This window comes from Dasypus novemcinctus, chromosome 11, assembly GCF_030445035.2.
Source record: "Dasypus novemcinctus isolate mDasNov1 chromosome 11, mDasNov1.1.hap2, whole genome shotgun sequence".
In the NCBI taxonomy this organism is placed as follows: domain Eukaryota; kingdom Metazoa; phylum Chordata; class Mammalia; order Cingulata; family Dasypodidae; genus Dasypus; species Dasypus novemcinctus.
This window is the reverse complement of record NC_080683.1, coordinates 110,273,616-110,296,216: the sequence shown is the minus strand read 5'-3', so window position 1 is coordinate 110,296,216 and position 22,601 is coordinate 110,273,616. Positions and strand designations below refer to the sequence as shown.

The following is a 22,601-nucleotide window of genomic DNA, read 5'->3' as shown; positions in this document are numbered from 1 at the left end:
TCTTGGTCCAAGTTTCAGCCAAATCTTAGAGCCCTACCTAACCCTTGAGCTACAATATTGAGTCCAGAATCTTTGCTTATCGAGTCCATATCAATAACTTTTGCCTGACCCACCTTTATATTCCTTCCTTATGCAGTCCTTTTGGAGTGTAGCACACCTCCTCATGGGTCACACTCTACATCTCATCCTTTGGGGCTTTGTGGACTGCAGTCCAGTTATCAGTCTAGAAGAAAAAATGGGAAGAAAAAATGGGATGAGAAGAATTAGCAGTGTTTGGAAGGACAATCAAATCAGGGCTTTCCATACAGTTCCATGTGGTGAATGAAACAAAGTTAAACTCTTCAGTTGGAAGTGTGAGGGCTCTTCCTCAGAGGAGGCACTTACTGGTTTATCAGGCACAGCAGGATTAATCTCTGCCAAGGAAAGCAGGAGAACTCTTCCCTCAAGGCAAATTGGAGATTGGGTGGCTGATTCCTCAGGGTACAAAATTACAGAAGTCTCAAGTCTGCAGCTATAGCAATAAGAGTTTCCTTTAAGGCACATATAAATCTTTCGTGCCCTTCATGTGGTACTTTAGCTGGGAATTTGAGGCCTTGTGTCCTTCTTTTAACAACTGGATCCAGCATTTTTAGGAACAGTCAGACAATAGCATTTATTTATTAACTCCACAAACTCTAAAGTTATCAGTATGTTACCCAGATTCTTGCCTCTTATAATCACTTGAGTAGCACTATCCACTCTTGGTATTTTTCATATTTCTGTTGTTAACTCAGGCTTGGATTATTGGTGCCCACTTGATCATTGTAAATAGATTCTATACTGCCTTATAATCTAATCATATTAGAGACCAATTCCAAAGCTCCAGTACAAACTCAGAAAAGTTTTACATAAGATTCTGCTTCTCAAGAACCAGTGACAGATCCTTTTGTGGTTCATGGGTATGATGAATGGGTGTTCACGAGATTGTGTGAGATGTGACTCCTTCAAACCTTGTGATGACATTGGCATTTTACCCATCTGACATGAAAAAAAAAAAAAAGAACCAGGGACAGTACCAAATTCTGTATTATTAAAGTTCTTCTTAGATCTACATATTTATATGTGTGTGTATGTTTATGCGTGTGTGTAACTATTAAAAGTGTTTTTTAGGAATTGTTTCATGACTGTGGGCATTGGCAAGTCCAAATTCTATAGAGCAAGCCAGAAGTTAGAAACTCCAATGAAGGTGAGGATGAATTCCCCAGGAGAATCTGGCTTTCTGGAGTAGAGATAAAAATTCTTTGACTGCTGATCTCATCAGTTCTTCCTTAAGGCCTTCAAGTGATTGGAGTAGCTATATTAATATCAGACAAAACAGACTTTAGTGCAAAACTATTGTAAGAGACAAAGAAGGACACTATATACCAATGAAATGGGCTCTATCAAGAAGAAAGAGAGGGTAGGGAGAGGAAGGAAGAGGTGTGATATGGGGCATTTTCAGGACTTGGAGTTGTCCTGAATGATACTGCAGGGACAGATGCAGGACATTGTTTATCCTGTCACAATCCACTGGATGGAGTGGAAGAGAGTGTGAACTATAATGTAAACTATGGTCCATGTGGTGTGGCAGTGCTCCAGGGTGTAGTCACCAAATGCAATGAATGTGCCTTACCAATGAAAAGGGATGTTGATGTGAGAGGAGTGGCGTATGTGGGAACCTCTTATATTTTTTTTAATATAATGTTTTGTGTGATCTATTTATCTTTTTTAAAAAAACACAATAAAAATTTAAAAATAATGATTTTTAAAAAAAGAAAGAACAATCATAAATATTTATGTACCTAGCCAGGGTGCCTCAAAATACACAAGGCAAACACTGGAAAAACTAAGTGGAGAAATAGATGCCTCTACAATTGTAATGGAGGACTTCTATACACCATTATCATCATTAGACAGAATTTCTCAAGAGAGGATCAATGAAGAAACAGAGACTTTGATTAATACATTAGAGGGTCTAGACGTAATAGAACATTATACCCAAATACAGTGGTATATACATTCTTCTAAATACATATGGATCATTCCCCAGGATAGACCTCATGCTAGGCCACAGAACAACTCTCAACAACTTAAATCTTTGGTCCATCTATGTGCCAATTGGGCTGTGTATCTCAGCAGAGTTGCAACATCTACTCTCCAATTCACTGGGCTCACCCAGGACAACTAGGTGATGATGATGGACAACGCACATCCCAAGGAACAGAGAGAGCCTGCAACTGCAAAGAACATAGTTCCATCCATCTAACCCGTGGGATCTAAGCCCCCTCTCAATTAGAGTCACGATGATCATCACCATACTAAAATCCTCAAGACTGGGGAATGAACACTGGGCTGAAGTAGACTTACTATTATTCTACTATAAACTTATTGTTATTCTAGCAATGGAAGAACTTTTATCATTGATCTATAGGCAATGGCCACTGGAGATTCTGAGGAAAAGGAGACAGAAAAATAGGTGTAACATGGAGCATGTTTTGTGACATTGGAATTGTCTAGGATGAAGTTACAGTGATTGATACAGGCCATTATATATTTTGTCATAACTTACAAGGTTGCTCGGGATAGAGTGAAAACTATAATGTCATCTATAATCCACGATTAGTGGCAATGCTTCAATATGTGTTCATGACCTGTAACAAATGTATCACACTAATGAAGGATGTTGTTGATGCAGGAAAATGTGGATGGGGGAGAGAGTGGAACATATAGGAATCCCCTATATTTTTTACGTAAAGTTTATGTGATCTGAAGTTTCTTTTTAAAAATTAAAAAATAAAATGCTAAAAGCCAAAAAAAAAAGCACAAAGGAAAAAAATAGCAAAGAAATGATATCTGCAGAAGAAGAAATACACCCTTAAGTCTGCAATGCCCCCTTCTCTCTGAGTTCCAGCCCATTGGCTTCTATGGACTTCAGAATCAATACATCAATATCAACTTTACTGGCTTCCATACAGATTTCAGACTTGTCAGCCAGAACAAACACATGAGCAAATTCATTCAAATAAGTCCGATAGGGGAAGCGGCTGTGTCTCAACTGGTTGGACTCCTGCCTACCATATGGGAGACCCTGGGTTCATGTCCTAGGGCCTCCTTATGAAGGCAGGCTTGCCTGCATGCTGCAGAGTGCTGCTGGCCTGCCAGCACCATGGAGAGCTGACTCAGCAAGGTGACGCAACAACAAAAAAAGGGAGACAAGCAAAAACACAGGAGAGCATGCAGCGAACGGACACAGAGAGCAGACAACAACAAGCAAGACAGAGGGGGGTCTGAATAAATAAATACAAACACAGAAGAACACACAGCAAATGGCCACAGAGGGAAGACAGCAAGCAAAAAACCATGGGGGTGGGGGGAATAAAAATAAATAAATAAATCTGAAAGGAGAGTAGATGTGGCTCAGGCCATTGGGCATTCTCCTTCACGTGGGAGGTCCTGGGTTCAGTTCCTGGTGCCTCCTGTAAAAGCAAGCAAAAAATGAGTAGACAGACAAAAGCATCATGGGGGGGGGTGGATTTTTAAAAATTAATAAAGTAATATAAAAAAATCTTTAAAAAGATAAATCTTATAGATGAGAGAGATCCTGTTGAAGCCTTTCACTGCAGAGCCCTGACTGATGCAGAGCCCTTAGAGATGCCCTCTGTCTGTATCTCAGTGTTAGAGGTTTGCAATAATTAACAAGCTGTAGCTCAGTTTCCCCTGATATGCACTGGGAAAAGGCTAACCCCATTCCCCATAAGCCTACGTGTCCAAGGGCATGGCACTTCCCCACAGGTTAAATAAAGAAACCACATAGAGACAGGGGTAAAGGGAAATGGAAACCTTCCCTACCTACATATCAGAGGGAGATAAAAGTCCTACAGAACAAAGAAACATCTGCTGCTGCAGCATGCCAAGAAACCATAACTCCCTAACCCACTATCTTCTAGTCACTATCAGGGAAAATTTTCACCTCTAGGGCTTCCTATTGGTCCCTGCCCCTCACTCGGACCCTCAACCCCTCCCACCAACGATCATTTCCCCACCTAGGAAAATTCTGTATAAATTCAAGTCCCCCCCTTCCAGGAGTGGGCTGAAGTCTCTCTTTAGACCCCCACCATGGTGGGGGGGGGGTGGCTGAGTCTGTTCTTCAGACCTCCTCCATTGGGAGAGCTTCTCAATAAATCTTTCTTTGTCTATAGTCGATCAGTCTCCATGTCCCAGTAAGCGCTGTATTTTCTCCAACACTCAGTTTCTTTCCTGACTGGTGAGAACCATGGGACTGTGACAGTGGGCCTCAGCTAGGCGTGGAGCCTGGCCCTTAATGGGGTTGCACCTGTGAACCTCCTCTGCACTTCCTGCAGTTCTTCACAAACACCCAAGTATCCTAAGTCTCCCATCACTTGTATCTTTGGGCAGGCAGACAAATAGGCAGGTTCTCCAGGCGGTCAGGTGGAGTAGAATCCAGGAGGGTAAAATCAAAAGCAAAACAACTTTGTAAAGTGGGCTTAAGGGGTCCTTTCTTCATTCCCTCCAAGTAGACTCACCTGCAATTCATTGTGCTGTCCTGTGGTATCTCCGTGAGCCTGGGAAGTTACATCTGTTTCAGCACATGCTGCCTCCCTGTAAGTTTTTTCAAGCCCATTGCCATGATGACACAGCTCTTAACCACCATGGAGTATGACAATCACACTGGGGTGGGATGTTACAGTGATGCCTATCCCCACATGGTTAATCTGACATTGAGAAGACAGCAATGGTGCAGGGAAGAGGGTAATGGCAGCATGTGGATGAGGACCAGGCAGTGCTGGCAGCCGCTTGCACACGTGGTGGGGTGAGGGGGAAGAGGAGCATGGCCTGAGCGTGTCCACTGCCTCCTCCTTCCCAGGGATTTAGCATACTGATGGGAAAAGGGTCACACCCTGAAAAGGTCACACTTCCTCTTCCCTGGCTGCCTCTAGTAACTCCAAAAGGGCAGAGACCTTCTGGGCTTCCTCATATCACTGGGCTGCAGCCCCCAGGAGTCCAGTTGTTGGGGTCCCTGAATCTGGGGACTCAAGTCTTTCGGAACAGCCATGCAGAGGCCATGATCAGCAGCTTCCAAGCAGAAATCTGGGTGATTTCTGAAGTGTTCAATGCTGGAGGAAATGGGAGTAGAGCTTAAAGGAGCTCTGCTCAAGGTAGGGGGGTCAGAAGTAGGAAAATACCACAAAGGAAAGGACCTGGAAATCAGCAGTTTCACACACTGAGAGGCAGAATGCTTCTGGAAACAACAACTCATGGTTCCTCCCTAAAGAAGTGGTAAAGACTGCTTTCAAGATTTTGACCGTGAATAACTTTAAATTGTGTGGACAAAACCGTTCCCCTTAGAAGTGGCACAATTGAGCTTTCTCAGATGAGTGCAAACTAATTAACTCTTGTTTAAAAATGTTCCAAGAAGAGTGGCTGAGAACTTTTCTATATTGATCAAGTATAAATCCAAAAGCAGTTGGTTGTTAAGTTTAGAGTTTAGTTAAAAGAAATAGCCATGTTGGTCTCTTCGTTTGTACAAACATACTGTGATAATTTAAAATGACAATAAGAGGGAAAGCTGGAGTGATTGGGTATGAGAACTCTGTCTACCTAGTATTTGAAATTTTTCTGTAATCTTGGATTATTCCAAAATAGAAAGTTTTTTTTTTAAGTAATCAATTATGATAGAAAACATCCAATAATATTTAGGGGCTTTTAAAACTTCTCTTTGAAAAATAAATATGTGCGCACACTTTGCCAGATAGCATTAAATGTTTGAATGTTGTAAGAAAAAAACGGAACAGCTTCCTCATTTCCATTGTGATCCATAGTAGTTAGGTATGCTTAATTGAAATGATGTTAGGATAACAAAAATAACATGCTAAATAGATGTCTCTTGTTTTCAGGCATAATTTGCTCTTGTGGAAGTCGGTGTTTTAGGGCTAAGATGTGTCACAGAGAGGAAAGCTGGCAACAGGTCGAGGGTTTTGTCCATGTTTCATGGCTGGAAAAATATCAAATGTATCAAACACACATGTGGTTTAGATCTATGAGGGATTGATCATGGCTTTGGGCCACAACTTCTGGCTGGCAAATAAAGGGAAATGGATAGCCTCCCCTGTTTCCCTTTCCTTTAGGAAAAGATGGGATTGTAAATATGTGGCATATAAGACAGATGATTTTGGAGGCAGAAACTAGGTTGGTTCAAACTATTGCACTGGGGAGGTGCAAGGGATGAAATCAGTTGGCGCGATACTAGGAGCTCAAGCACAGCATAGTGTGCTATGTCCCTGCCCCCTGCTGGCATAGCCTGGATCTGATCAAGGTGGGGAAACACGATCTTGCAGATGGGGAGTTCCTCTTCCTCTGTGCAGGTGATGGTGGGCAGGCACCTGCCGGGTGAGTCTTAACGGACTCTAACCACCAACCTACTGAAAAGTAGGGAATTTGGTTTTTCTCTGGGGGTCACTGAAGGAATGCAAAGTTTGGGGTGCCTCTTTTACTCCAGACAAAAATTTGCATATTCCACATTAAAGCATCTGACACTAAAAACATGTACATTATCTGTGTTCATTTCATGTTAATTAAATATATTGGGATACAGACAAATAATTTTAAAAATATTTAAGCATTTAGGTGATATCCAATGTAATGCAAATATATGGTGTTATCAACTTAAACAATTATCAAAAATTTTTGCTATCTTTTTATAAGTTGATTTTTGAGAAAGTCAAGCACATTGAAAAATATGAACTTGAAGAAATTGTTCCAGTTGACCACTTAATGTAAGGTTTTCAAAATCTCAAATGAGTTTTGATAAATAATTTACTTGTATTTATTTAAATTCTTAACTGGTATTTCAAATGTAGGATTTGTATAAAATTGAAGCAATAATTACCTATATTTACCTATTTTGGTTAAATACCTATAAAGACCTCAGTAGCTTCTGTTTGTCTATCTCTTTCTCATTATTAGATTTAATGTTCACTGATAACTCACTGGTTCAGAAGAGCTACAGGAAATTGAAGGATTCATCTCTATGGAAGGATTTGAGAGGTGCACCATCTGCTGGCCGGCCAGCAGTTTTGATTACTTACACAGAGAATTTTGAAGTTTAGAAAAATTAATCCAAAATTCAAAGAAGAGCTGTAAAATAAAATCACTAGGCAAGAGAGAGAAATTGATCAACAAAGCAAAATCAACATAATCAGATGATTAGATATCAATAAAAGATAAAATGAACAAAAAGAAGTCCTGGCCCAGCCACAGGAATAAACCAAGAATCCAGACAAAACACAGATTTTAGACAGACTTGGAGTTATTCTGAGTGGTACTGCAGGGACAGATGCTGGACATTGCATATCCTGCCATGGCCCACTGCATGGACTGGGGGAGAGTGTAAACTGCATTGTAAGCCATTATCTATATGGTACAGCAGTGCTCCAAAATGTATTCACCAAATGCAATGAATGTTCCACAATGATGAAAGAGATTGTTGATGTGAGAGGAGTGGGGTGAGGGTTGTGGGGGTATATGGGGAGCCAAGGAGTGCCTAATGCCTGCCAATCTAGGCAGAGAGTGCTGTGTCACCACCCCATTCCTAGGGAAGGATGGAACTTCCATCCACACTCAACATGCCCTGGTCCAGCTGGTCAGCAGGTGAGTACATGCTCCATTCACATCCCTGACACTGCAAGCTCTCACCATGGGAACTGGGAGGTCAATTCTCTTCAAAAAGCCTCAAGGGCTCCTAGGAGGAGTAGGGAGTGGGAAGACACATGCCACAGGGTTATAGTAAGTACCAACGATATGAGTCAAGGGAAGGACTGACACTGACTGGCCCTGCAAGATGGACTGCTAGAGGCACTAGTGATATTCAGACTTATTCATTTCCAGTCCTCCATGGAGGAGCATTCTGTGGCCAGGACAAGTTAGATTTTTTCTTTTTGTAAAGAAGTTTGGAGATTCCATCCTTGAGGTCCCCATCCTAGGTCTAGTCAGAGCAGAGATGCATGGGATCTGGGAGAAGTGCCTAAAGGCCACTCTGATATCTGAGAAGGTGCTGGTAGTGCTCAGTCAACAAAAAAGACTGAGTGCTAATTTGTACAGGTACGTTCTTAAATTACCATGGTTGGAGGACTGAAACGGAGAAAAATCCTTGCCTCTTGGCCTTACGCATGTGAGATGGAATACCCTATTATCTCTCTCTAGGTATGGCTGAGTCTTCCAGTCACTGAAGTGGATGAAAGACCTCTGGACAAACTGAAAATGTGAGTGGACTCTGGATCATCACAAGGTGATTTTTTTTCCTTCTCAGTGAAATGGGAAATGTGGGTGGGGGTATTAGCTGGGACGAGCAGGTCAGATCACTGGGTACCCCACATCTGATGATTCCTACCATCACACCATCATCCCACCATAGTTCAACTTGTCCTCTTTACTGACTCCAATGCAGGATCATTGGTCCCATAATGGGAGATCTGGAGAGCAACTTGTTCCCCAGTCTGCCTGGATGCTCATTCAGGGGATCCTCAGCTGCAGGTAAGGTGCAGGTAAGGCCATGTTGTAGCCATTCAGCCAGGAGGACAGTGTCAGTAGGATGAGACCCTCAAAGAACACACAGAGAATAAAACAACCTTGTTATACAAGCCTCAGATTGAGATACAAAGAAGGTCCTGAGAAGGCTGAGGTAGGAGGTCCCATGTTCACCAGGTATTTAGGAAGCACCTATTCTTACAAGCACAGTGCAATGAGCAAAGCAGTCAGAGCCTTTCCCTGCCATCCTGCAGCCCAGATTCCTGTGGTATGCCATAGGTAGATAGATAGATAGATGTGTGTCATGGGTTCCTGAAATAGGACAGACTTGTTCAGATGATTTATCATGATCCCCTATGGTGACCCTCTTCACTAGTCCCTGCTCAGTTACCCATCGTTCAATGCCAAAACTAAAAGGTAGGTGTGGCGGTTGGGGTGGGGGACTGGGGATGAGCAGCAGCAGGCACAGGAACCTTATACACACGCACAAGGATATAGTTGGAAATGTTGAGAGGAAAGGCCAGGCCTCTGGTAAATTGCCCACCATCCTCCCACCAGTGCTGTATCCTACTTCCTGGGAACCTGGCTGGTCCACCTCAGGGATAGCTTCTTTCATCACCTGGGCTTCCCAGGAAGCAAGACTCTGCTGGGCTACATAGAGATTAAAATTCTGGGTTCACAACTTCAGTGCTGGGCACATCTTTACCATGCTCAGCTTCAGCCTCTAGATTCGAGAGCACTTAAGCAAGGGGGTAAATAAGACTGGGAATGGGTGCTTGTGAGCCAAAGGGGAGGACTTGAGGAAACAACCATGCTGGAGTTGCCAAGGCTCGTGTTGGACCAGGAGCAAGAGGAACCTCATAGGAGTCATCTGGTAGAGCTGTCAGGGAAGGCATCCTGGTTTGGTGGTTTGGGTCTTTTGCATCTGGAAAGGCTTGGGATATTTTCTGCCTTTGGAACAGCACCTGAAAAGGTCATGGTGGTGAACACTTCTCCTCCACCAGCCCCAAAGTCAGGACCTGCACCAGGTGCATTGGCAGCTCTAGCTTCTGCTCCAGCACCTGCACTATAGGGAGAAACAACTATAGAGCTGGAACCCCCTCCAACTCTGGCTTTGGAAGTGTCTCAGGATCTAGAGCTAAATTCTTAGCTCTTTGTAGAGGCAACCACCAATGTGGTGACAATCCTAGCATAGGCTGTGGATTTGGAGCCAGATATGGATGTGGCAGAGACCAGCTCAGAGCAGAAAATCCCCAAGCCTGGCAAGCATGAGGAGCCGGGCCATTATCTGTTGCCCACCCACCTGGGCATTCAGTGTTCTGTCACCTCCCTTTTCCAGGAGAACAAAAGAAATTTTATCTGCACCCACCATATCCTGGTCCAGCCAGTCACCAGGTGAGCACCCTGCAGTCTCCATGGCATTGAATTGGCCAGTCCTCACCATGGGTCTTGGGATGCCTCTTCCTCTCTCTGAGGGTCACATGGGTCCTCAGAAGAAGGGGTTGAGAGGACACACAGCACTGGGTTATTGTGTGGAACAAATGGGAGGAGCCATGAGAAAGGCTGACCCAGTCCTGCCCCAGTGTAACACACAGGCTTCAATAGGCACTGGAGGTGTTCAGACTTATTCTTTTCTTCTCCTGTCTGGCAAAGCAGCTGACTCAGCCCACATCTTCCCCACAGACATGAACACAGATATTGTCACTTTTTAAACAAGGTTGGAGATTCCATGCTTGAGGTCCTTATCCAAGGCCTGATCAGAGAAGATATGTCTGGAGGCTGGGAGACGTGCCCCAGTCCCACTCTCACAACTGGGAAGGTGCTGGTGGGACTCAATCAACAAATATAGACTGGGTGCTAATTTGTGCAGGTACATTTTTAAATTTTGCATAGTTGGAGGAATAAACTTGCCTCTTGGCCTTCTATTCCAATTGGGAAGTCAGAAAGTGACTGTAGAAATTAGGAGCTGGGAGGGAACTCAGCATGTGAGATGGGAGATGGGACACCCGATTCTCTCCCTTTAGGTATGGACAGGTCTTCAACGTAGCAGAAAGGGATGGAAGATCTCTGCACAGACTGAAAATGTGAGTGGACTCTGAGTAAAAAACAAGGCAATTCTTTATCCTCAGTGGAATGGGAAATGTGGGGCATGTGTAGCGACTGGGACTTGCAGCCAGGTCACTGAGTACTCAGCATATGATGATTCTACCCATCCTACCATCACCCCAATGTGTCTGACTTGCCCCTGTTCCTGACTCTAACCCAGGATACATAGTCCCAGAACAGGAGATGTGGTGAGCAACCAGTTCCCCAACCTGCCTGGATCCTCAGGTGAGGATGCTCAGCTGCAGGCAAGGCACAGCCAGGCTGTATGTACCCATGTCTCCAGGAGCACAGTCTCACAGGGATGAGACTCTGACAGTCACAGAGATAAGGCAACATTTTACTGCACAAGTATCAGTTTGAGGTCCAATGTCAGCTGTGGATTGGCTGGATCAGAAGTTTCCCCATACCTCTTATTTACAGTGTCTACTGTTGCAAGTCAGCAGAGAAGACAAAGCTCCTCCCTGCCCTCCTGGAGCCCAGATTCCTGTGGTGTTCAGTCAGGGAGAAAGACAGATATGCATCAGGGGGTCCTGGGGTTGGGGAAACTTGTTCAGCTGATGGATCACAATCTCCCTAATGTTGACCCTTTCCTACCAATTCCTTGTTCGTACACCCATCAGTCACAATAGGATGACCACAGATGGATTGTGTGAGGGCTGGGGACATGGGGATGGAATGGCCAGAAGAGGAGCCCCCACCAACATACACAAGCATATCATTGGAAGAGATGGTTGGTGGAAAGGCCAGACCTCTATCTGCTCCCCACCCTTCTCCCCCTAGTGCCTTATCCTACTTCCTAGGGATCTAGCTAAATCACCTCAGTGCAGACTTCTTTCATACCCTGGACTATTCCAGCCTCAAGACCCTGCTGGGCTCTATGGAAATGATCCTTCTGGGCTTGGAATTGCAATGCCAGACACATGATTTCTGTGCTCAGCCTGAGACTCTGGATTCAAGAGAGGCTGAATCAGAGGGTGAAGAGAACTGGCAGATGGATGGTGCCTATGAGGGTGAGTGGAAGGACCTGGGGGGAGCACCAAGGCAGGGGGTTTCAGAGCTGCTGTGGAGCCAGGACCTAGAAGACCCTCAGAAGAGTCATCTGGTGGACCTCGGTCAAGGAAAATTTCCTGATTTGGGGCCTTTGCCACTGAAAGGCATGGGAATAGTTTCTGCCATTAAAAAGGCACCTGGCAAGGCTGTCATGATGCTGAAAGCTGCTCTTCTTCCAACTCCAGTGCCATGTCTAGTGCCAGCTAGATGTGACCAATGGTGCTATCTCCTGCTCCTGACCCAGTACGAGAGGAAGAAACACGTGTAGTGCTGGAGCACCACCCAATGCTGACTTTTGACCAACTCAGGATGTAGAGCCAAAATCATGTCCACTTCTAGTACCAACCCTAGATGTGATGCCAGAAATGGTGGACACTGTGGATTTAGAGTCAACATCTCTTAGCTGGACAAAGCAAAAATAACAGGTTCAGATATGGAGTTGGGTATAATGCCAGGCCTGGATCCAAATCAGCATCCCAAGGAGAGTCAGCTGCTGAGCTTGCATCTTCCCAGGCACCACAGGAGGCTGAAGCTCCCCTTCTCCAGCTTGGGCCAGAGAAGGGAAAGGAGACTTCCTTCCCTGAGAGTGTTCTGTGTTTCTTTTCCTAACTTTTTTTTTTTTTGAATGGATATATTTATTTTCTAATGTTAAGATACATATATTAAATTTTTGTTATTATTACTCCTTTGTAGTGTGATTATCAGTGTCTTAGGTACATTTAGAGTTGTGCAAACATCTCTCATTTTCAATGAGAACATACCTTTATGCTAAGCAGGAAGCCACACTCCGTTCTTGCCTTCTTTGGACCCTGGGAACCAGTGATCTGGTGCTGTCTTTGTCTTTCTGTCCTGGGCCCTGGCCTGAGCAGGTAGACAGTCTTAGTTCCTGCCCAGAGTCAGGTTTGACCAGGGAGTCTTTACCCTGTTTTGACAAATGGCAGCAGTGTGGCTCAGGAATGTTAAGGGACTTGCCCAAAGTGCCCCACCTGGAATCTCAGGAAATAAGGACAGAACACAGACCAGTGCTCACAGCAGGGCAGATGTCTGAAGTCTGAGCCATCCATTTTGTAGCTGGGACCCTCACTTCTTCTGCACCCACCAGTGGCTGAGCCTCATGCCCCTTTTCAAGTTCTGACCAAGTCTGTCCAGGAGGTGCTCTTGGCTTGTGTTACCGGATATGGCCAGAATCAAATGCATGGAGAAGGGTGGCCCTTCGGCCTCCTGGAAATTACCCACATCATTTTCCCCACAACGCAAGGCAAGTGGGCATCCAGGAAGACAGGGGAACAGGTAGGTGGAGGTTTGGAACTCCTGAGGCTAACAGAGGAGAACATCCAATTTGGCAAGTCACTCACTTGGCATGATCATCACAAACAAGGATCCTGGAGAAAGGCCATAAGCAGAGTGTGGAAATCTCCTGGAAAGTGTTCAGAACTCACAAAGAAGCTGGGATTCTCATGCCTGGGTGAGGGGAAGCTACAATTTTAATTGAGTTTATATTCACCTCTACTCAATATTTTGAGGCATCTTCCTCCTCTAATTCAGTACCAAGGAAGACATTTTTCTCTCCAGGTGAATATGTATTCTTCATTTAATTGGATTCGTATGTGTCCTGCACTCTTTCACTTTTGGCCTTGACTGACAGGAAGCTCAGAGCTACATTTTCTCCTTTTTTTTTTTTTTTAAAGATTTATTTATTTATTTATTTCTCTCCCTTCCCCCACTCCCCACCCTGGTTGTCTGTTCTCTGTATCTATTTGCTGTGTCTTCTTTGTCCACTTCTGTTATCAGTGGCACGGGAATCTGTGTTTCTTTTTTTTGTTGTTGCGTCATCTTGTTCTGTCAGCTCTCCATGTGTGTGGCGCCATTCCTGGGCAAGCTGCACTTTATTTTGCGCTGGGCGGCTCTCCTTACGGCGTGCACTCCTTGTGCATGGGGCTCCCCTATGTGGGGGACACCCCTGCATGGCACAGCACTCCTTGCACGCATCAGCGCGGCACATGGGCCAGCTCTACACAGGTCAAGGAGGCCCGGGGTTTGAACCGTGGACCTCCCATGTGGTAGATGGATGCCCTCACCACTGGGCCAAGTCCACTGCCCATTTTCTCCTTTCTTGATGCAATGTTTCTTTCTACATTTCTAGGTGTATTTTTTCTTCTTATCTTTTAAGAATTCCCAACTTATTTTTTTATTTGAATGGACTGTTAGTTCATGGAGGTGATTAATGTTTCACAGGCTTAAGCTCTTTTGTCAGGGATCAAAAACAAAGCCCTTAAGAGTCATTAAAGACCATTGTGCCATGCTCACTCCATCCACGCGAGCCTGGGTTGGGCAGGTAATCAAGGAATGGTTTTCTAAACACCTTGAGATTGGGAATGTTAGAACGGGCCTCTCAGTTCTCATCAGGTGTGGTCAAGTCAGGTGAAGCAGGACCCTGCAGGAAGCTGTACAAAACTTCCCCTACAGTCTCTGACTTATTTGAGCTGCCTGAAGTTGAGGACATGACAGGACAGTGAAGAGTCCCAGGTGGGTCTCCCCAGGGAACCACCCCACACCCACTTCCATTTTGATGATGCCCTTGTGCATAGGCTATGGTGGGTGGTAATTTAGGAGAGGAGATTTCCTTGACGAGGTGGAAGAAAAGCAGCTGAAATCTGTGATGGAGGGGCATGCACTGGTTCCAACAGCAGGGTCAGCCCAGATGCCCGAGACAGTCACTGTGCATGAGAAGAAAAAAATCACAACTTTCTGTAAAACTTTTCTCATATCCAAGTGTTTTCCTTGGTCAGGCATAATATTGTCACTCCTGGGATTAGAAGGAGGCCTGAGGGACTAGGTAGTGTTCCACAGAGCTAAGTATCTGCATGTTTGGGAATAGTGATGAGGACAGTCCAGATCTGGGTGAGGTTCATTAGCCCAACACCACTGATGGGTGGGCTTCCCAGCAGAAGGTGGAGCACAGGATGGGGTGGAGGTGGAAGACACTATGGAACCCTGAGTGGGCAGGAGGGGGTCTTATGGGGAGCTCATGGTGAGCAACAGAGCACAGCAAGCAAAACGGCCTTTCCAGCCCATCAGGCCAGTGGCTTAGGATGAGCTTTGGAGACTCAGACTAATTGGGAATGGAAGGCTCAGCTCCAGGAACAAGGGAAAGGACCAGTTAGCTGGAGAAGGACACAATCTGGGAGGGTCCCATGGCCAGGCTGTGTGGGAGCTGATTCTTCTGAACTCCCAGGGACAAGGGCTCCCAGCACAGGGAGGTCTTAGGATATTTATTTCCTCTTGTTTGACCTCAGGGTGTGGTCAAAATGAGCATGTACTTACTGACTGATGGCAACCCCAGAATGGAATGGCCTGCTGCCGCTTCTCCAGCTTTGCCCTTTATCAGGAAGTGAAAACACTGAGAAGCACAGGACTGGGAGATAGTGGTCCCCATGAATACATAATCATGGAGATTATACTCCAATCCTGTCATTTTTTTAGGCCCTTGAAGCTCAGCAGGGTGAGGAGCCACTGGGGCTCACACAGAGAAGGCATTTGGTTTCTAGAGTGAACAAACCAGTGAGCAACTGGACATGGCCAAGAAACAGAAAAGACTACCTTTGCTTCCCCAGCAATGGCTTTGATTATAGAGGTCATCATTTGAACATAGCAGTCAATAAATTCATAACTAACAACAATAGTAATTCTGAGCAGGGTTATTTCTCAAAATTTTCAAAGCAATGTATTAATAAATTGACTTAAGTCTGTACACATGGCATTCGACCACCTCTTATTGCCTCTCCATTATGACTCGCAGATCTGTTAATGGGCAGAAATTGAATGGCCTTGAACTCCCAGCTAACCATTTGCCTCACAAGGTTTTGCACCCCAACATTAAAGCCTCCATCTGGGATGAACGCTGAGCATCACTGAAGGAAGTGACCCTAAGGCTTCCTGGGCAGCTTCTAACACAGTTGGCAAGACCAGCCTTCTGAGGGCAGGGCCAGTCTGGGCTGGTGACCTCCCCACAGGTGATCATAACAGTGTCCCTGAATTCAGGAGAGGAAGTCTGAGGAGGACAATGTGGTTAGAAATTTCAGGGCAGAGTGCCTGAAGGAGGGAGCTGTAGGCAGAGGAGAGAGCTGCCCAGGGAGGGAGAAAGTCAGGGAGAGAGAGAGTAGGAGAGAGGGAGAGAGCAAGCTACGGAGCTGTGCAGAGGTCTCCCCTCAGGCTTTGGCTGAGCTTGGACAAAACCACCAGGGGGAAAAATCTTCAGAGCTCATAAAGGACAGGGAACAGTTCGTGTTTTCTCCAGTCAGGGTGGAAGATCTCATTTCAAGTGGCATCAGGTAGAGCATTCAGAGGCTTATCTCAGTTGAGTTAGTAGCATGAAATGAATATTGTAAAACATACCAATAATTGTTATACCACAAAAAAACAAGTAGAGCTAAAAAATGAATTCAGCTAATTCACAGATTACAAGTTTAACATGTAAAAATCAGTTGTCTTTCTACGTTTCAAAAATGAACTATCTGAAATTGAAATTAAGAAAACAATCCCATTATATTAGCAACTCAAACACTGAAATATCTAAGGATACATTTAAACTAGCTGAAAGACATGGACTCTAATAAATACCATCATTGGTAAAAGAAACTGAAAAAACACAAATAAATGGAAGCCTTGTGTTCATGGACAGGAAGGCCTAATACTGTTAAGATGTCAATACTACCTAAAAGTTCTACAGATTCAATGAAGAAACAGTGAGACAGGCTGCTGGGAGGTGCTAGTGGTAGTCAGACTTATTTTCCAATCTTGAGTGGAGAATCATCTGCGTCAGCCCTCACTTACTTCATGGCCAGGAATAGATCTATTTTCCTTTTGTAAAGTAGGTTGGATATTCCCTCCTGGATGTCCCCATATATGGTATATTCAGAGCAGGGATCCCTGGGGCTGGGAGGAGTGCCCCAGGCCCTCTCTGACATCTAGGAAGGTATTGGTGTGGCTTAATCAACAAATATATACGCTGAGTGTTTATGTGTGCAGGTACATTTCTAAATTTAGCATAATTGGAGAAATAAAGCAGAAAAAAATTCTTGCCTCTAGGGCTTTCAATCAGACAGTGACCCTAGATCTCATGAGCAGGGAAGGTACACAGCACATTAGATATGATGTCCTTATGGACTCTTCCTGGTATGCATGAGTCTTCCTCACCTTTGAATGAAATGGAAGACTTCTGGAACAACTGAAAATGTGTGTGGACTCTGGTTAAATTACAAGGGCCTCCTATTGCCACAGTAGAATGGGAAATGAGGGGTGGGAGTAGTGGCTGGGTGGTACAGGTAAGACCATTGGTGCCCCACATCTGATGATTCCTAACATCACACCATCATCCCACCATAGTTCAACTTGCCCTCATTACTGGCTCCAATGCAAGATCCATGGTCCCAGAAGAGGAGACGTGGTGAGCAGCCTTTTCCCCAGTCTGCCTGGATGCTCAGCTGAGGATGCTTAGCCACAGGCAAGGTAGGGCTAGGCTGTACCCACACCTCCAGGAGGACAGTGTCAGGGGGATGAGAGCTTCACATGCACACAGAGAATAAGGCAACCTTTGTTGCATGAACCTCAGGTTGAGGTGAAATGAGGGCCCTGGAAAGGCTCAGACAGGAGGCCCCCTACCCACCAGGCATTTATGGAACACTTAACTCTTGCCAGATCAGTGCAATGAGCAGAGAAGACAGTCCCTCCCTGCCATCCTGGAGGACAGATTCGTGTGGCATGTGGGCAGCAGGACAGACAGATTTGTTTCTGGGGTTCCTGAAGTAGGATAGACTAGTTCAAACGATTAATGACAATACCCCTATGGTTGATCTGCTTCACTAGTCCCCTGCAGGGTTACCAGTCTGCCACCAACTGGACTACCAGGAAAGGGTTGGGGTATAGTGTGGAGACCTGGTGATGGGCAGGGGCAGGCACAGGAGTCCTTCATATACACAAAAGATATAATTGGAATGCAGGTGGGAGAAAGGCCAAGCCTCTGATGTGCTGCCCTCCATTGTCCCACCAGTGCCGTATCTTACTTCCTGAGAGCCTGACTGTACCACACCTGGGCAGACTTCTTTCATGTCCCAGACTCCCCTGGCCCCAAGGCCCTGGTAGACTACATGGAGATGAACATTCTGACTCAAATTTGCAGTCCTGGACCCATCTTTTCCATGTCCAACTTGAGAATCCTGGATTCAAGAGAGGCTGAGCCAGAGGGTGAGGAAGACTGAGGGTGGCTGCCTGTTAGGCTGAGGGGAGGATGGAAAGAGAGCACCCAGGAAGAAGCCTCCAGGGCTGATGTTGGTCCAGGAGAAATAGAAACCTCAGAAGAATCATCTGGTGGGCCTCTGTAAGGGAAGTCTTTCTGGTTTCAGGGTGGTAGGTTTGGGCCTTTGCATCTGAAAGGCTTAAGAATATTTTCTGCCTTTTAAAAGGCACCTGGAAAGACTTCATGGTGGTAAACACTCCTCCTCTTCCAGCCCAGTGTCCCATCCAGCTCCAGTCACATGACCAGCTCTAGCTCCTGCTCCAGCACCAGCACCAGGGAGAGCCACACCTGTAGAGCGAGCCTTTGGACCAACTCAAGATCTAGAGTCAACTTCATGGCTACTTCTAGGGGCAACCCTAGATGTGCTACCACCTCTAGCACAGGCTGTGGTTTGGGAGCCTGCTGGGGACATGGTAGAGACCAGCCTGGAGCAGAACATTTCTCAAGGCTGGTATGTAGGAGGAGCCATGGCAGAATCTGGTGCCTACACTGGGGCAGGGAGTGCTCTGTCACCTCTTCTTCTCTGGGGAATGAAACAGAACATTTGTCCATGCCCAAAGGCCCTGCTCCAGACGTTCATCAGGCAAGCACCCAATTCCCTCCAGGCCCCAACCCTGCCAACCCTCACCACATGTCCTGGGATGTCATTTCACTTTTCTGAGACTTAGATGACTCGTCAGAGGAGTAGGGGTTGAGTGGACACACATCATTAGGTTTTTGAATACAGCAAATGTGATGGGCCATGAGAAGAGCTGACCCAGGCCTAGCTCTGAATGATGGGCTTCTGGAGGCACTGTAGGTGTTCAGACTTATTCTTTTCTTCTCCCCCATGGAGAAAAATCTGACTCAGCCCTCACCTACCCTGTCGCCAGGAACACACCTATTTTCCCTTTTGTAGAGAAGGTTGGAGATTCCATCCTTGAGGTCCTCTTCTGCAATCTAGTCAGAGCAGAGGTCCCTGGGGGCTGGGAAAAGAGCCCAGGCCCATTCATATCTGGGAAGGTGCTGATGGGTCTCAAACAAAAACTATATGTTGGATGCTTAAGTGTGCAAGGTACATTTCTACATTCAGCATAGCTGGAGGAATAACAGACAAGAAATCCCTGCCTCTTGGGTTTCTATTCCAGTAAAGGAGTTGGTCAGTGAGGCTAGGCTTCACAAGCAGGGAGAGTACCCAGCAAGTGACATGTGATGCTCCCATGGCTCCCTCTAGCTATGGATGTGTCTTCATAGTCTCCAAAGGGAATGGAATAGTTATGGGCCAAATGAAAATGTGAGTGGCCTCTGGCTCAAGAACAAGGGGCTCGTTTTTCTTTGGTGGAATGAGAAATGTGGGGAAAGGGTAGTGACTGGGAGGTCCAGGTCAGATCACTGGGTCTCCCACATCTGATGACCATCCCACTGTCACCCAATCATGTATTTTGTTTTTTGTTTGTTTGGTTGGTTTTTTGGGGGGAAGGGAATAGAATGATGTTTTCTTTTTATTTATTTATTCATTTTTATTAAATTTTTTATAAGCTACATAGATCACAAAAAATTTTACATTAATAAGTTAAGAAGTTCCCACATACCCCATACCCCACACCCCCACTCCTCCCACATCAACAACCTCTTTTTGTCCCTGTTCTCACCTCCAATCCAGGATCCATGGTCCCAGAACAGGAGATGTGGTGAACAACCTGTCCCCCAATCTGACTGAATGCTCATTGGAGGATGCTCAACTGCAGGCAAGGTGGGGCCAGGCTGTACCCATGTAACCAAGAAGGCAGTGCCAAGGGGATGAGACCTTCACAGACATACAGATAATAAGATAACCCTTGTTGCACAAGTCTCAGGTTAAGGTGCAATGAGGGCCCTGGGAAAGTTGGGGAAGCAAGGGTGGGTCTAACAAGAACCATCCTCATGACTGCTGCCCACAGCACCAGTGCCGTGCACAAGATGCTAACTTTTATCCTGCTGTCAGGAATTGGTCTTTATCACATCTGCCAGTGTTGCCATAATCAGGCTCTTCTGTACCCAGGGATGACCTTGGAATCACATCTGCCTCAGAAGCCTAATAATCCTGCCACCACCATCACCATCAAAATGCACATCACCCAGAGGAAACTTTCCCAAGTGCTCATTTCCAGTTTAGCCTGATTGCAGGAACCCAGGGTATAAACCTATTCCCTTGTTCCAAAGGGGCTGCAGAATCAAGTTTTCTGGGCTCTATATACTGTTATGAGGTTACACAGTCCCTAAACAAAGCAAGGGTATTCCAAAGAGGCTGCATCAGGGAACTCAGTGGAGTTGATATATAGTCATATAGAGATGGAGATACACTGTTACAGAGAGTTTACCAGGATATTCTGCAATGCATGAAAAGTGTGGCATAAGAATAAATGTGATACTACTTTTTGTATAAGAAGGAAAGGAAATAGAAAAAATAAATCATGCATTGTGGTAATCTGAAGCTGTATGTACTCCAGAAAAACATGTCCTTAATTCTAATCCATTCCTGTGGGTATGAACCCATTGTAAGTAGGGACTTTTGATGATTTTGATGAGGCTACTTCAGTTAAGGTGTGGCCCACCTCAGGCAGGATGGGTCTCAATCCTATTACTGGACCCCTTTATCAGAGAATGAATACAGAGAGGTAGAGAGAAAGCCATGGAAGCAGTAAGCTGGCATTAACGAGACTTGCAAGAGAAGGAAGAGACCAGCAGGCACCGCCATGTTCCTTGCCATGTGGCAGAGGAGCCAAGGATCACTGGTAGCTGGTGTTCATGAAGAAAGCATAATCTTGATGATACCTTGATTTGAACATTTTCTCAGCCTCAAACTAGTAAATTCCCATTATTTAAGTTGAACCATTTTATTGCATTTGCTTCAGTAGCTTAGGAAAAAAAAACAGATTTTGGTACCAGGAGACTGGAATGCCCCACTGCAAATACCAAAAATGTGGAAACAGCTTTGGAATTGGGTAACGGGTAAACATGGGAAGAATTGTGAGGTGCTTGAGAGAAAAGACCTAGATTGCCTTGAAGAGACTGTTGATAGAAATATGGATGCTAAAGTTACTTCTGTTGAGGACTTAGAAGAAAATAATGAATGTGGAAACTGGAGGAAAGATGATCTATGTTTTAAAGTGACAGAGAATCGTACAAAATTAAGTTCCGATGGATGGAAGGCAGAACTTGAAAGCAATGAGCTTGGTTATATTTAGCTGAGTAAATTTCTAAGCTAAGTGTGGCAAGTGCAGCCTGGTTTCTCCTTGCAGCTCATGGTAAAAAAATGAGAGGAAAAGGATAAGCTGAGAACTGAATTTCTGGACACAAAGAAACCAGAAATTGATGGTTTGGAAAATTCTGAGTTTCTGAAAAGTGAGTCTCCAGAGAATAGTGCTCCATGTAAGGGTTCAACTGAACATGAATCCAGTCAGTCATTTCAGTGCAAGTCAGGATTGGTCATGCATTATGCAGGAAGGATCTGTGGAAAATCCGACTGTCTGATGGTTTGGACCCCTGTCTAGTACATGCAAAACCAACAAGATTTTTGGGAGAACTGTATGAATGAAATTATTGCCAACCTGGATTAAAAGGGACAGTACAGAGATGGACTTAAGGAAAAATCAGTTCAAGGACAGAACTATGGAAGCTGAGATCTGGATGGAAGACATCTCAGGTTGGGAGAGTGGGCTCATCCACATGTGTGGAAAGGGTAAATCTGCCTCAGCATTTGGGAAGGGAGAGTCTTCCACCTCATTGTTCAAGAAGAGTGCTGTCACCCCATTGTTCTCAGAGGCTGGAGCCTATGGAGAGTCTGGCCATCACGCCAAAGCCTGAAGATGTTGGAGCCTTCACCCCAGTGTTCAGAAAGAGCATGGCTGCTGCACAAACACTTGAAGGGTTGGAGCTGCCACTCTATCAGGACTGAGAACAAAACGTCATTCCATAGATGACTCTCAGAACTTAAAATCGAATGGAGTATGCCCTGCAGGGTTTTGAAACTGTTTGGAACCCATGGCCTTTGTTTTCCTTCCAATTTCTCCCTTTGAGAATGCAAATGTTTATCCTATGCCTAGCTCTCCTTTGTATAGTGGAAGCAGAAAAATTGTTCTCTAGGTTTCCCAGGTCCACAGACAGAGAAGTGTGCCCCACGACAGACCACACCCATAACCAATTTTGATGAGACTTTGTACTAAGCATTGTTTCTGAAATGATTTAAGACTTGTGGAATATGGTGATGGAATGAATGTATTTTGCATGTGGAAAGAAAATGTCTTTTGGTGGACCAGAGGGTGGAGTCTGGTGGTTTGAAGCTATATGTACCCCCCGGAAAACATGTCCTTAAATCTAATCCCTTCCTGTGAGTGTGGACAGGAAGAAATGTAAATTGTTTTAAAATAATTACACAAAAAAAGAAAGCAAATATTCAGAAAGATGTCAGGCAACTTGAAATTGTGTTTTTTCACTGAGTTAATTTTCTGTGGTAGAACATTTAATTGCATTATGTTACAAAATTGGCGTATTTCTGGGTGTTTAATTGTTCAGACTAAACCTTAAGTTTGTGCTCTTCAGCCAGTGGTCAGAGCCACCATGCCACTGA

General features: G+C 45.1%; 1 long non-coding RNA gene and 1 other non-coding gene across 3 annotated transcripts in view; one reads left to right on the top strand and one right to left on the bottom strand.

Moving 5' to 3' along the window:
• Positions 1–22,601, bottom strand: part of LOC131280458 (uncharacterized) — a 113,612-nt gene that overhangs the window by 8,612 nt on the left and 82,399 nt on the right. For both annotated transcript variants that reach the window (XR_011650141.1, XR_009188058.1), the window contains exon 3: positions 114–223. This is a non-coding gene — a long non-coding RNA (uncharacterized lncRNA). The remainder of the gene's footprint in view (positions 1–113; positions 224–22,601) is intronic.
• LOC111762855 (small nucleolar RNA U13) lies at positions 920–1,023 on the top strand. Its single transcript, XR_002795865.1, has one exon. It is a non-coding gene; the product is annotated as a small nucleolar RNA U13 (small nucleolar RNA).